Raw genomic sequence first — 12,912 nt, 5'->3', positions numbered from 1 at the left:
TGGAAGATCCCTCAGGAAGGGAAGGGTGTATATGTACACCTGAATGCTCACGGTAATTCAAACAAAACACCAACTTTCATATCTATATTCTTTGTTCAAGTTTTTAATTTTTGTTGGAATGTTTTCTCTTCATCTTAACCTGGTCAACCCATTCATACTTTTAAGATCTAAGCTTAATACCATTTTCTCCTCAAAGACTTCTTGAATCATCCCATAAGCCAGAATTAAAAGCTCTAATTGAAACTTTTTAGCACATTGTGCATTTATATATAGTCTTAAGAATTAATCCAAGGGTGACTGGGTGGCTCAGTCAGTTAAGCGTCCAACTCTTGATTTCTGCTCAGGTCATGATCTCATGATTTGTGAGTTCAAGCCTTGCTTTGGGCTCTGCACTGATGGTGCAGATGCTGCTTGGGATCCTTTCTCTCCTTCTCTCTCTGCCCCTCTCCTGCTTGCACACACTCGCATGCTCTCTCTCTCCCTCAAAATAAATAACCTTAAAAATATTAATCCAGCCAACTCCATTTAACATTAGCTGTAGCAAAAAATAAAACGAAATAAAACAAAAAATTAAGTTCCTCTATCTATACTGAATTGCCACCCATTTGTTGCACAAATTAAAACTTTGATACTAAAATTCAAGCTACACCCCTGTGTCCCGTAAATACTAGAAACCAGGTGAGTGTATATCATATTATTTTCTTGGTATAGTCTCAAGATTTTTGAGGTGAACTTCTCAGCACAATTTGACAATATCAAAGCCATTATATGCTATTCCTCTGGAATTTAGACAATGCTTTTCTTCCCTTATGATCTAGAATTTACTAGTATTAAAAAGTGAAGAAGGTAGGAATTTTATGGCTACTGAAATCAAAGTCAACTGATATGTCGACATCCGGAGGAATAACTTAGCTAGGCAGACAGTTCTATTTTTTTGAAGTTGAAGAGATATTATGTTTATCATAGGGTTTCAATATTAAAGTTTGGGGTAATTTTTGAGTCTTCGTCTATAGTCTTCAGGATGCAGCTCATCAAGAATTGTTCATTGGAGGGGCGCCTGGGTGGCGCAGTCGGTTAAGCGTCCGACTTCAGCCAGGTCACGATCTCGCGGTCCGTGAGTTCGAGCCCCGCGTCGGGCTCTGGGCTGATGGCTCGGAGCCTGGAGCCTGTTTCCGATTCTGTGTCTCCCTCTCTCTCTGCCCCTCCCCCGTTCATGCTCTGTCTCTCTCGGTCCCAAAAATAAATAAACATTGAAAAAAAAAATTAAAAAAAAAAAAAAGAATTGTTCATTGGACTAAACAGTTGTCTGATTGTCTGTTTTTGTGGCTACCCACAAAAATATGACTTCTTCATGTAATTTTATGAATAATCACATTTTTCAGTGAATAATCTCTGGGAAAATAGAAATTTCAAAATTGCAAGCAGTAGATTCTGAATACATTTTCCAAATATTCAGAAAAAAGTATATATATAAGGTGTATATAATGTATATATGTACATATTATATATGTATATCCTGTATATGTATAACAGTTTGTAAATATTGTATATGTATAAAATCCAACATTAAAATCCAACATAAAATCCAACATAAAATCCAACATAAAATCCAACATTCTCATTAAAAATGAGAATTTATCTATACATGCAGAATTAAAATTTTTAAGCAATTTGTATAACTAACCATGTAAACAAGATAATCTAAAATATTATTGAGAAGATATGATTATATTTTGAATTAATAAAAGTCCACTAATGATTGATAATTTGGCCATAATTATGTTACTCTATATACAATATGAAAAGTAAGGGACAGTTGAGATCATTTGATCTCATGGTTATTAATCAAAATGTAAGAAGATGGAGAATTTTCAAAGCACGCCTGCCAAGACACTGTCTCCTCACTTCTGATTCACAAGATTTGGTATAGAGTATATACAGAAGTATTTCTGTTGTGTGCCCCTGGTTCACATCAACTACCAAGTCAATTTCTTCCATTTTAGTTGAGGAGTTGAGTACTAAAGAGGCTAGATACCTGACAATCTTAGAGGTGTTGATATAAAAAAGCTGCAGCATAATGGAGTTATTGCATTAGAATGGTATTTAATTACTTTATTGAGGATTATGAAATATATGGTGGTGGCTTAAAATTCCCAAGTCCTATTGACAATAACTTTCTTGACGATATAACTTCTGGAGATGGAAAATGAGTATGCTCATAGGAACGTGTATTAAACGCTCCATAAATTTTCTAAATTTTATTATAATTGCTTATTTTCTATGAGTGGCAGTGTTTCTTTTCCTTTTGAATAGCCAATTTACTTTGTATCTTACTGACTCGAAGGGCTCCTTTTAAAAAAAAAAGCTTAAAAAGTTATAACTGAAGTAAAATTCACATAGTATAAAATTAATCACTTTTAAAGTGAACAATCCAGTGGTATTTAGTACAATCACAATGTGTGCAATCATCACCTCTGTTTCCAAAATATTTTAGTCACCTCAAAAGGAAGGCTTGTACTCATTAAACAGTTGTTTCCCTATTTCCCCCACCTCTATCTCTGGCCACCCCCAATCTGCATTTTGTCCCTATTGATTTACCTATTTTGGATATTCCATACAAATGAAATCATATAATATGTTACCTTTGGCATCTGACTTCTTTCACTCAGTATATTTTTGAAGTATATGTATGTTGAGGCATATATCAGTATTTCATTCTCTTTTATGTATATGTATACCATATCCTTGAGAGTATATGCAACAATTTGTTTATTCATTTATCCAGTAATGAACATTGGACTGTTTTCACCTTCTGGTTATTTATGGCGCTGCTATAAATATGTGTATATATGTATTTGTTTGAGAACCAGTGTTCAACATGGGGGTGGGAGTTATATAGAAGGACTACTTTTATGGTAAATGATATAAACATTCCTGAATGACTTACAAAAGATCTAAAATGAAAATTGAGACAGTAAAAGAAATATTCAAACAAAGACTTATTGGGGCACCTGGGTGGTTCAGTCAGTTAAGCGCTGGACTCTTGATCTCTGCTCAGGTCATGTTCTCAGGGTTTATGAGTTCAAGCCCCACATCCAGCTCCACGCTGAATGTGTGGTGCCTGCTTGTGATTCTCTCTCCTTCTCTCTCTCTCTCTGCCCCCCTTTATCAATCAATCAATCAATCAATCAATAAACAAACAAAAGAACAAACATTAAAAATTTTTAAATAAAGACTTATCATACTGGGCAGGTGTAAGTGAATAAATACAGACATTTGTTGCCTCCCATCTCTGGGTTCCTTTAGCTATACCTTTTTCATTCCCTTCATCTCACTTCTCTTAACCCTTCTACCAAATCCTTCCCATTTCCATCCCTATATTACATCTTATAGGAAATGAATGGGGTAAAATAGTAATGATTTATGTCATTTATCAAGGTAAATTTTAGATTTCTTTTAGATATTTTAAGATACACCTGTGATTTTATGGGACAAGGTTATTTCAGCTAAACTACTCATAAACCTCTAGTAGAGTGCTTTGCTCAATAAATGGAAAGGTGGACAGATGCTTTTTCAATTAGGATGTTTGTGTTTTATGGCCACTCTAACAAGACTAGGTAAGTCTCATTTAAGTGAGATTTGGATCCATGGATCTCTCTTCCTTTAATGGGCTTTTATGATAGAAATAATTGGAATATGGCATGGTTGACTCTTTTAGACTATGTTTTGGACTTAACTACTGAATTTGGAGAGACAATTGAAAATACTGAATCAACTTTATCAGGTAAAATTACAATAATAATGATGTCTGCAAGAAATTTTAAATGCTCATAGGAGTAATAAAGTATCATTTGTATGGGGACCTGAAATTTGAAGGAAGCCTGACATGTTATCTTTTTATAAACAAAGTTGTATGGAAAACAAAACAAATGCTTCATATTTGAATGTATTACACCTTTTTGTTAAAAGAATGAGATGGTTATCTCTGTGATCTAAGCTTTCAATTCATTTCACTGTTCTGACTTACACTCCTGTACCCTTTTAACAGTTAAAGGTTTTAATTGCTATATGAACCATGACTTACTTTTCACAAAGCCATGTTGTTTTAAGCTTTTTATATCATTCACAAAACGCAATTTTTTCTGTTAAGTATTTGTTCACGAATAAACTCTTCTACTTCATTGCGTCCTTACTAAATAATTCGCTTAGATTACAGAGACAACAAATCATCATGATTTACATTAGATGTTCTGTGGGAGAAAAGTGTCTCAGATTTGCCATCAAAGCACTTTTACTTTCAACTTTTATCAGTATTACTGCCTCTGCATAATTTCTTTGATGTGGTCTGTGGTTCAACCTGCAACTCAACAAAGTGAATAGGTTGACTATTTTAAAGATAGTACCCCTGATAGTAAACAGATTGTTAAAAATAAGTAACTACTTAAAATTAAAAAAAAAAAAAAAACTACATTTCTCTAAACTTAATATTTATTCACATTTTTCTTTAAATAGATATGCTAAGTAGTAACTTGTAATAAGGCATAATAATATGGCAATTTTGTTCTTTATATATTACATATATATGCATTATATAGATGTATATATTTTTCTTGTATATATTATATATGTACATAAGTAAATTTAAAATAGTTCAGTTGAAATATTTTCAAGTCTTAAAATATACTAGCTTTTTTTTCTCTTTCAGCATTTTCCCCTCACCATTTCAATTTTAGTCTGGATTTTATTAGAGAAAGAAGTTTCTTTCTCTGACTCTTCTAGCCTGCCCCATGTGATTAATGGTGCTCCCCTCAGTTATGATATCATTGCAGTCTCAAATTCACAGACATGGCACAGGTTGTAGACTTCTGCTTTTCTAATTACCAAAAGCCAAAATACACTAGGTAGTATTTAAACACAACTAAGGGGAGAATTCCTATTAGGTCAGAAAGCAGGAAAGAGAGGCTTAATGCTGAATTTACCAGTTGGAGCTATAAAGCCTCAAGTACGTTTTGTGATTTCTGCACGTCTTAGGCCCAAGTAGGTCTGACAAAGCGCCATCGGAGCACACATTTCCTGTCTTAAGTCAATGTTGGATCAAGCCCCAGAAGCTCACAGTGTTGCACTGACTGTTTCCAGACTCTGCTCAGGACTAAGCCTTGTCTCACCAATGCATTCCTAGCCTGATTCCCTGACTTAGAAAAGCTGAAGGTGTCTGGTTTGTTCAGTTGATGTAAAGTTTACCACCAAAGGTGAGAAATAAGTTATCTGTCGTCTTGGCCTCAACCACACATATCGTCTAAATGTTGGGAGCATTCAGTTTCAAGCAACTTTTGTTTTACCTACTTCTGCAGAAACGTTAGTTAAATACAAAATGTTTCTCTGGGAAAAATGGTTTTTCAAAATCTTGCTATAAACATCCAAGCCAAATTGGAACTTAGTCATTGGGAACCAGGGAGGGCATTTCAACATTTAGGAAAATCCTCCACAGAAAATTACAACTCCCCACAGAGTTTTAGAAAAACACATGTTAGCCCCTTACTTGCCATGGTAAGAGGATCTCAAAGTTAATTTAATATCTTTAAAGAAACTAGTTAGAAAGTGAATAAGGAGATGCTTAGTCAAGACAACCACAGTTAGTCATCAAAATATTTTCCTGCCTATGACAGATCAATGTGGTTTAAAATTGTTCACTAACAGTTATACTTCTTTGTACATATGATTTTCAATTTTTTTTATGAAAACCAACAAGAGAAGATTCTTATAACTTACTTCATTCATAGTAATATATAATCTAGTATTAGAGATAGCCAACCCAGCACTAGAGAGAATTCAGTACTCTCCTAGGAAGAATGCCTTAAAAAAAAGAAAAAAAAGAAAAGAAAAGAAAAGGAAAGGAAAGGAAAGAGAAGGAAAAGAAGAAAAGAGAAGAGAAGAGAAAGAAAAGAAAAAGATACACACCACTCATTTCTTTATTAAACAGCAACTTAAAGTCTTATCGATATAGTTTCCTACTGTAGAGCAAAAAGAGATAAATAGTATTGTACTTCCCCTCCACTTGCTCCCCATGATCACCTTCTGTGCTCAGTGAGGAAGAAAACATTGGGATAATTGCATTTGATGTATATAAAGGGAACAGAAGCCCCCTTTTCCATAGTCAAAGACTCTCAACAGTAAAGTTATGGGTAACTAAATATCCTCTAATTCAGCAGGTCTTCACTGCAGTTTATGTTAAGAAATGATAAAACTGAAAAATTTCACTTTTATTTTGGGTTAGCACTGCTTCTCTCTTGAGAACAATTACCTACAACTTCACTGTAAGGGCTGCAAAGGGATTCCTTAAGAATCTGGCAGAAACCAGGCCCAGTACAAAGGACTCCCTGAGTATCCCTTTTAATATATGTGCATCTCAGGAGTTTGGAAAGTGAAGAATACAATAACATTTCAGTTAAAGTAGGTGAGGCAAAGCCTTTTGCTTGTTTTTGTTTTGCTGTGTGTCATTTTATTAAATCACCAGTTTACAAAACAATAATCCATCTTGAGCTGCTTTGCCCTGCTCAACAAGGACACTTTGCTAGCCAGAGCCAAGGTACAAGGCCACACAATGGTCTAGATGTGCTTCCCTTTGCCTGTGACCACGTAAAGGTAAATAGCATGGGAGATGGGTAGTTATAAGGATAGTCTTCAGTGTCAATACTATCATTTGTCTTTTCTTGCTATACTATTTTCATTCCCAGTAATAGTCCCTTTTTCCATCTAAGTGCTGGTTGTTTCTTAGATTGGTCTGCAACCCCAATCTAATAGCAATGGATCTAAGACCAGTTATTTAGAATAATTATAGATTATATTTCAATATGAATGAGAAAAAGAAAAAGAAAAAGAAAGGGTACATTATGTTTTATTAAATCACATTAATCATTGGTTCAATTGGCATTTTGTTGTCTTTTAATATACCATAAATAAAATTTGCCTTTTGACATCCTAGAATTTATCTTTGTATCTGCTATAGTTTTCTTATGGTAGCAAAATATAATAATTCTTCCAAAAGTAGAATATACCTTTTTAAATTGTTGAAGTTGAACTGTAACAGATAGAATGTTATCTGAACCAAACTTTAAACGTCTTTTGGATTTTAAAACCTGGGAAGAGATAATGTAAACACATGAAAATTAAGATGGAGAATATATATCTACTGTATTGTTTTGATAACACTTTGCTTTCAATGTTAGATCCCCTTTTATAGATAATTGGGAACCCAGAATTTATATTTGTGTTGGAGTAATATATTTTGAAAGCGGGCTAAAAAAAAAAAAAAACTGGCACTCAGATGATGAAGAATGGAATTAAAAGTGATTCAGGGGAAAAACCAAGTCTAGACATTCTTTCCAACCAGATCACCAATCAGAAAAAGGCAGAACCAAAGAAATCAAGTATGAGGCAATAGGAGGAAATGAGAGAAACAGAACAGGATTTGAGTGACCTAAAAATTAACCACAATTATTATTAATATAGTTTCCAGATCTCAGTGGCATGAATGACTTGTTAAGGTCACAATAAATCAGGACATTGTACAACACAATCATACATAAAAGTATATTTAATTTCCACACGGGCCCATTGGACCCATTGAATATATTGGACTCTGAGTATTACCATCAAACCCTCTACCATCACTGATCAAAGGACTAAATCTTGCTGTTACCACCATGGCTTCCTGTGGTATACTCTAGTCTTTGCATCACTAGCTCTTAATTCAAAGTCTGAGGAGGGTGTATCTTATTAGTGGACATCTTGTGTTGGCACCTTACCTCCAAGGGTACTTGGAAAGCAAGTACAGTGCATTCTCAGGTTTTACAATGAGAGGAACATTCTACTTGTCAACCAGACTCATGATATTGGGAATTCCCACATAAATTGAAGGGGGTTTAGGATATTGAGAAGTTAAAAAAAAGAAAGAAAAGAAAAGAAAAGAAAAGAAAAGAAAAGAAAAGAAAAGAAAAGAAAAGAAAGAAAAGAAAAGAAAAGAAAAGAAAAGAAAAGAAAAGAAAAGAAAAAAAGAAGAAAAGAGAAGAGAATGGCAAATGTCTAGTTAAGCTCTTATAGTTAAAACAAACCATCCTTGCCACCATTTGCCCATTTCTTTAGGGCTGAAGTGAGGAGAAAAGGGTGGGTTAATATCCACATAGCAATTCTTCATTTCTGTTTAGATATTAAGAACCTCAACCACAAAGGAAGTGTTTTCAAATTCTAAGCCCATTTTGAAAGATCCATAAATTTTTATAAATATCTTGTTATCCATTCTTTAATTTTGTTCTTGACTATTGACACGTATCATTAACAACCGTCAGCAAATGAATGCAAACCTTAACTTCAGCTCATCTCAGGTAAAGAATAAAAGATATGGCCAACTCTACCTAGGAAGAGTTTTATACCACAAAATTGCACTGCCAGCTGGTATAACCTTATGGTATGGGACCCTAAAGCAGACTAAGGTGTTTTTCTCTTTAGTCAGTTGGTTGTAAGAAATCCTCTGAGAAACTGTTCATAACATTGATTTAAATTGAGGGAGTGATGGAATTGAAATAAGAATAGGCACATTAGGAATGTGAGTCATCAGCTCTTCCAAATTATGTGTGCTCCCAGAACTTCTTTGGCTAATTTCCATCTGTTATTCTTCCACTAATATGCATACCAGACTTTATGGGTAGATGAATCAGATAACATATACTTCATGAGCTTGAGGAGTTTTTTTTACATTTATTTATTTTTGAGAAACAGAGTGAGACAAAGCGTGAGTGGTGGAGGGGCAGAGAGAGAAGGAGACACAGAATCTGAAGCAGGCTCCAGGCTCTGAGCAAGTGGTCAGCACAGAGCCTGATGCAGGGCTTGAACCCACAAACTGTGAGATAATGACCTGAGCTGGAGTCGGATGCTCAACCGACTGAGCCACCCAGGTGCCCCTAGGAGTTTTGATCACTTAATAGTCTCATAGACATTCTGAATTTTGTTTCTAACTTTTCATTTTGGAAACTTGCAAATATATATAAAAAGTAAAAGAATGGTATAACAAACCCCCAAATATCTCTCATCCCAAGCTATTCAATAATTATCAACATACAGACATTCTTGTTTGTCTATGCCTACCATTTTCACTCTTGACTGGAATTTTTTTAAAAACTAACAGACATGTTATCATTTTAACCATAAATAATTCAAATGCATCTCTTAGGGATAAGAACCACATTTAAAAATATGTATAATGATGCCATTAGCACAGCCAAAAATTAACATGAACTCTTCATATCATCTAATATTTAGTTTCAAATCTCTCCCCCAGCTATACACATGTATTTTAAAGTTAGTGTGTTAAAATAGAATCCAAACCAAAAAAAAAAAAAAAAAAAAAGATAAAACATCTGGCAAAATGTTAATATCTGTGGTAACTGGATGAAAAGTTTATGGAAATTTTTTGTACTATTCTTGCAACTTTTCTAATGTCTATCCACTATAACAAAATAAAGGTGAAAAAAAATGATAGAGCTGGGGCTTGATTAAATTTATTTTGGACAATTTGGCAAGAGACTTTATAGGTAACTTCCTACTGCATCACATCGGCAAGGACATTATGTATGGTTGTTTCTCTTTTAAAGTGATGTTAAGACTGGTAAATAGGTTTAGATGGTTAGCCTTATCCTGTTTTTGGAAAGATGCCATCAGCTTTTCACCTGTTTTTTTAGCAACTATTGATGGTGATGGCCTAGATTCATTCTTTCATTAGGGACTGCAAAATATTTATATTCTAAACCTCATCACTCCTTTGCATTTCCAGGCTAGAATTCTCCTGCAAAGAGCTTTCACTTATCTACTCTTTGGTTAGCTTGCAAGAGAGTTCATTTGGTAAAGATAATATAGATGCTTTATTTCTCTCTCTTTAATAGTTTTCGGGAAAATGAGATGTTGCCACAACAACTTGTAAATATACCAAGAAGGCCTTTTTAGTTATCATGTTGAACTCCTAGAATATAATACATTTAATGTATGTCAATGAATTGCTGCAATTATATTTCTTTATATCAAATTTTCTTATATCTAGCCAGTGGGAATTCCTCCAAGTTGATTATTGTGTACTTTATTGTTGTTGTTGTTATTTTTGTTTTGTTGTTCTTGTGTGTGTGATGTTTTAACTGAAGTTCCCTTTACTGGTCTTGCTTCCATGAGTGGCCGTGACCAGGGGAAAGGAAAGGGAACCAGGAGGCTCAAGGAGGGGTTATCTCCACAACATTCCATTTATACACAGAACTAAACACACAAACACGCACTATTGCAGTTAGAAGCTGCCAGCATAAGAAAAGGGAGGAATAGGTGGGGAATTGGGGTGTCATTAAAAAAATACAGCCCTCCCCCAACTGGGGTGTGTGGGGGGATCTTGGTCTGCTTGAAAGTCACCATAATCTTTGAGGACTTTTTCCTGATCTAGTTTATTTCCTGATCTAGTTTATTTCTTTACCCAGAACTTAAGCCAATCATTCCTTTAAGGATTCTTGGTTCTTTTTATTGAGAAAGAGTATTTAGGGCCTATATTAGTTTTCTACTTTTGTATACAAATTACCACAAACTAGCAGTAATTAAAACTTAAAACACACACATATGCATACATATATATACACATTACATATTTATATATATATATATATAATCTGCTTACATATACAAATAATGTATCAAAATATATAATATATAAATAAAATTACAAATTATATTTATTATGTATATAACCTGTTCTACAGGTTCTACATGTACTCAGGGTGGAGTTATACAAGGTCATGATTCATTGAGGTTTCCTTTAGGATGTGTCCACAATCTGAGTATTTGTAGCGGTCACTGCTTCTGAGTTGGTCATTGCTTTTAGGCCTTTTTAGTGGACTGAGTTAGGAAATACATTTCTTTGAAAAAGAAAAATATATGTTTATTAATGGTGGTCACTGTTTTAGTCTGTTATGGGTGCTGTAACAAAATGCCACAGTCTGAGTGGTTATAAGCAACAGAAATTTATTTCTCACAGTTCTGGAAACTGGAAGCCCAAGATCAGGGTGCCAGCGTGGTTGGGTTCTGGTGAAAGTCCTTTTTTGGGCTACAAACTGCCAACTTCTCACAATGTCGTCATATGGTAGTAAAACAAAGGAACTCTCTCAAATCTCTTTAATAAGGACATTAATTTCCTTCTCTACTTGCTCTACCCTCATGACCTAATCACCCCCCAAATGATTGACCTCCTAATACCATCATATTGAGCGTTAGGACTTGAACAAATGAATTTGGGGAGGGGACACAAATATTCAGACCATAATAGTACCTAATTATTTTGATTTTATATTATCATCTCTTTATTCTTACTATGAAAATTTGTATTCCTAAAGACTTTATCATAATCTACTTACTTTCTTTGTTATATATGTATATGTATATGTATGTATGTATGCATACATGTATGTACATATACATACATATATCATTTAAAATAACAGTCATATTACAGGGGCGCCTGGGTGGCGCAGTTGGTTAAGCGTCCGACTTCAGCCAGGTCACGATCTCGCGGTCCAGGAGTTCGAGCCCCGCGTCAGGCTCTGGGCTGATGGCTCAGAGCCTGGAGCCTGTTTCCAATTCTGTGTCTCCCTCTCTCTCTGCCCCTCACCCGTTCATGCTCTGTCTCTCTCTGTCCCAAAAAAAATTTAAAAAAATAAAATAACAGTCATATTACAAACACATTAGTTAGAGATAGTTCAGGTCTTTTAAATTTTTTAATAGCCCTCTCTTAAATTTTTGTGCCATTTATGTGTCAAAACTGGGATGTTGATTTCTAAAAATGCCTCTGATTCCTAATTTGGTTGATTGAAACTTTATGGAACCATTTGACATAAGCTTCTCTCCTCTGAAGTTTTTGTAAAGTGTTATCAGAGGCTTGATTATATTCAGGTACAAATTTTTAACAAGAACACTTCACATGGAATACTGTTTATTTCCTGTTGTTTCACATTGGGAAGTACCGTCTAAATATTCACTTTCAGTGATGCTAAGATTTATCAGTGGTTTCAGATGTAGTCAACCTAACTCTTTATAGAATTTTCCATCAATTTGTCCTCTAATGGTTTTAGCAGCCACTCATTATTGGTGTATAGATCCATCATTTCCTTTGGTGTCTTAAAATGATAACTTTTTAATTCTGTAATTGTTTCTACTTTCACTAGTTGTGATTCTTGTATAAAAAAAATTTCCTCAATTAACTATTTGGTTCACCTGAAATAATAGTCCAAAAAAGACAGATAGAATAGATACTTGAGTCTTTTCCTTTATTTGTCATTATTCAAAACAATGAGTTGGGGCCATAGTTGGGGCAAGCGTTAGAAATGTTCAAAATTTTTAAACACTAATAATTTTTACGTATTAGATATGCTGTAATTATTTCTTTTTTTTAATTTTTTTAATGTTTTATTTACTTTTGAGACAAAGAGAGACACAGCATGAATGGGGGGAGGGTCAGAGAGAGAGAGAGAGAGAGACAGAATCCGAAGCAGGCTCCAGGTTCTGAGCTGTCAGCACAGAGCCCGATGCGGGGCTTGAACTCACAGACCAGGAGATCATGACCTGAGCCAAAGTCAGACGCTCAACCCACTGAGCCACCCAGGCGCCCCTGCTGTAATTATTTCAATCACTATTCTTTCTAATATCAAACTGTCCCATATTTGGACAATAAGAGTTCCTTCAAGTTGGCACCTTTTTTATTTGGTGCCATTAATGATTCCACTAATATTTGACTGTTTTCTTGTATTTAATAGGGAGACATACCATGCTCAACTTGGCTTGAAACATTAGTCAATGTTTCCTGTCCCAGGATTATAGTCAACCTTTTCCCCAAAG

The sequence above is a fragment of the Felis catus genome, chromosome C1, assembly GCF_018350175.1.
Source record: "Felis catus isolate Fca126 chromosome C1, F.catus_Fca126_mat1.0, whole genome shotgun sequence".
Lineage (NCBI taxonomy): Eukaryota > Metazoa > Chordata > Mammalia > Carnivora > Felidae > Felis > Felis catus.
The sequence above is the reverse complement of the archived record's forward strand: the minus strand, read 5'-3'. Positions refer to the sequence as shown.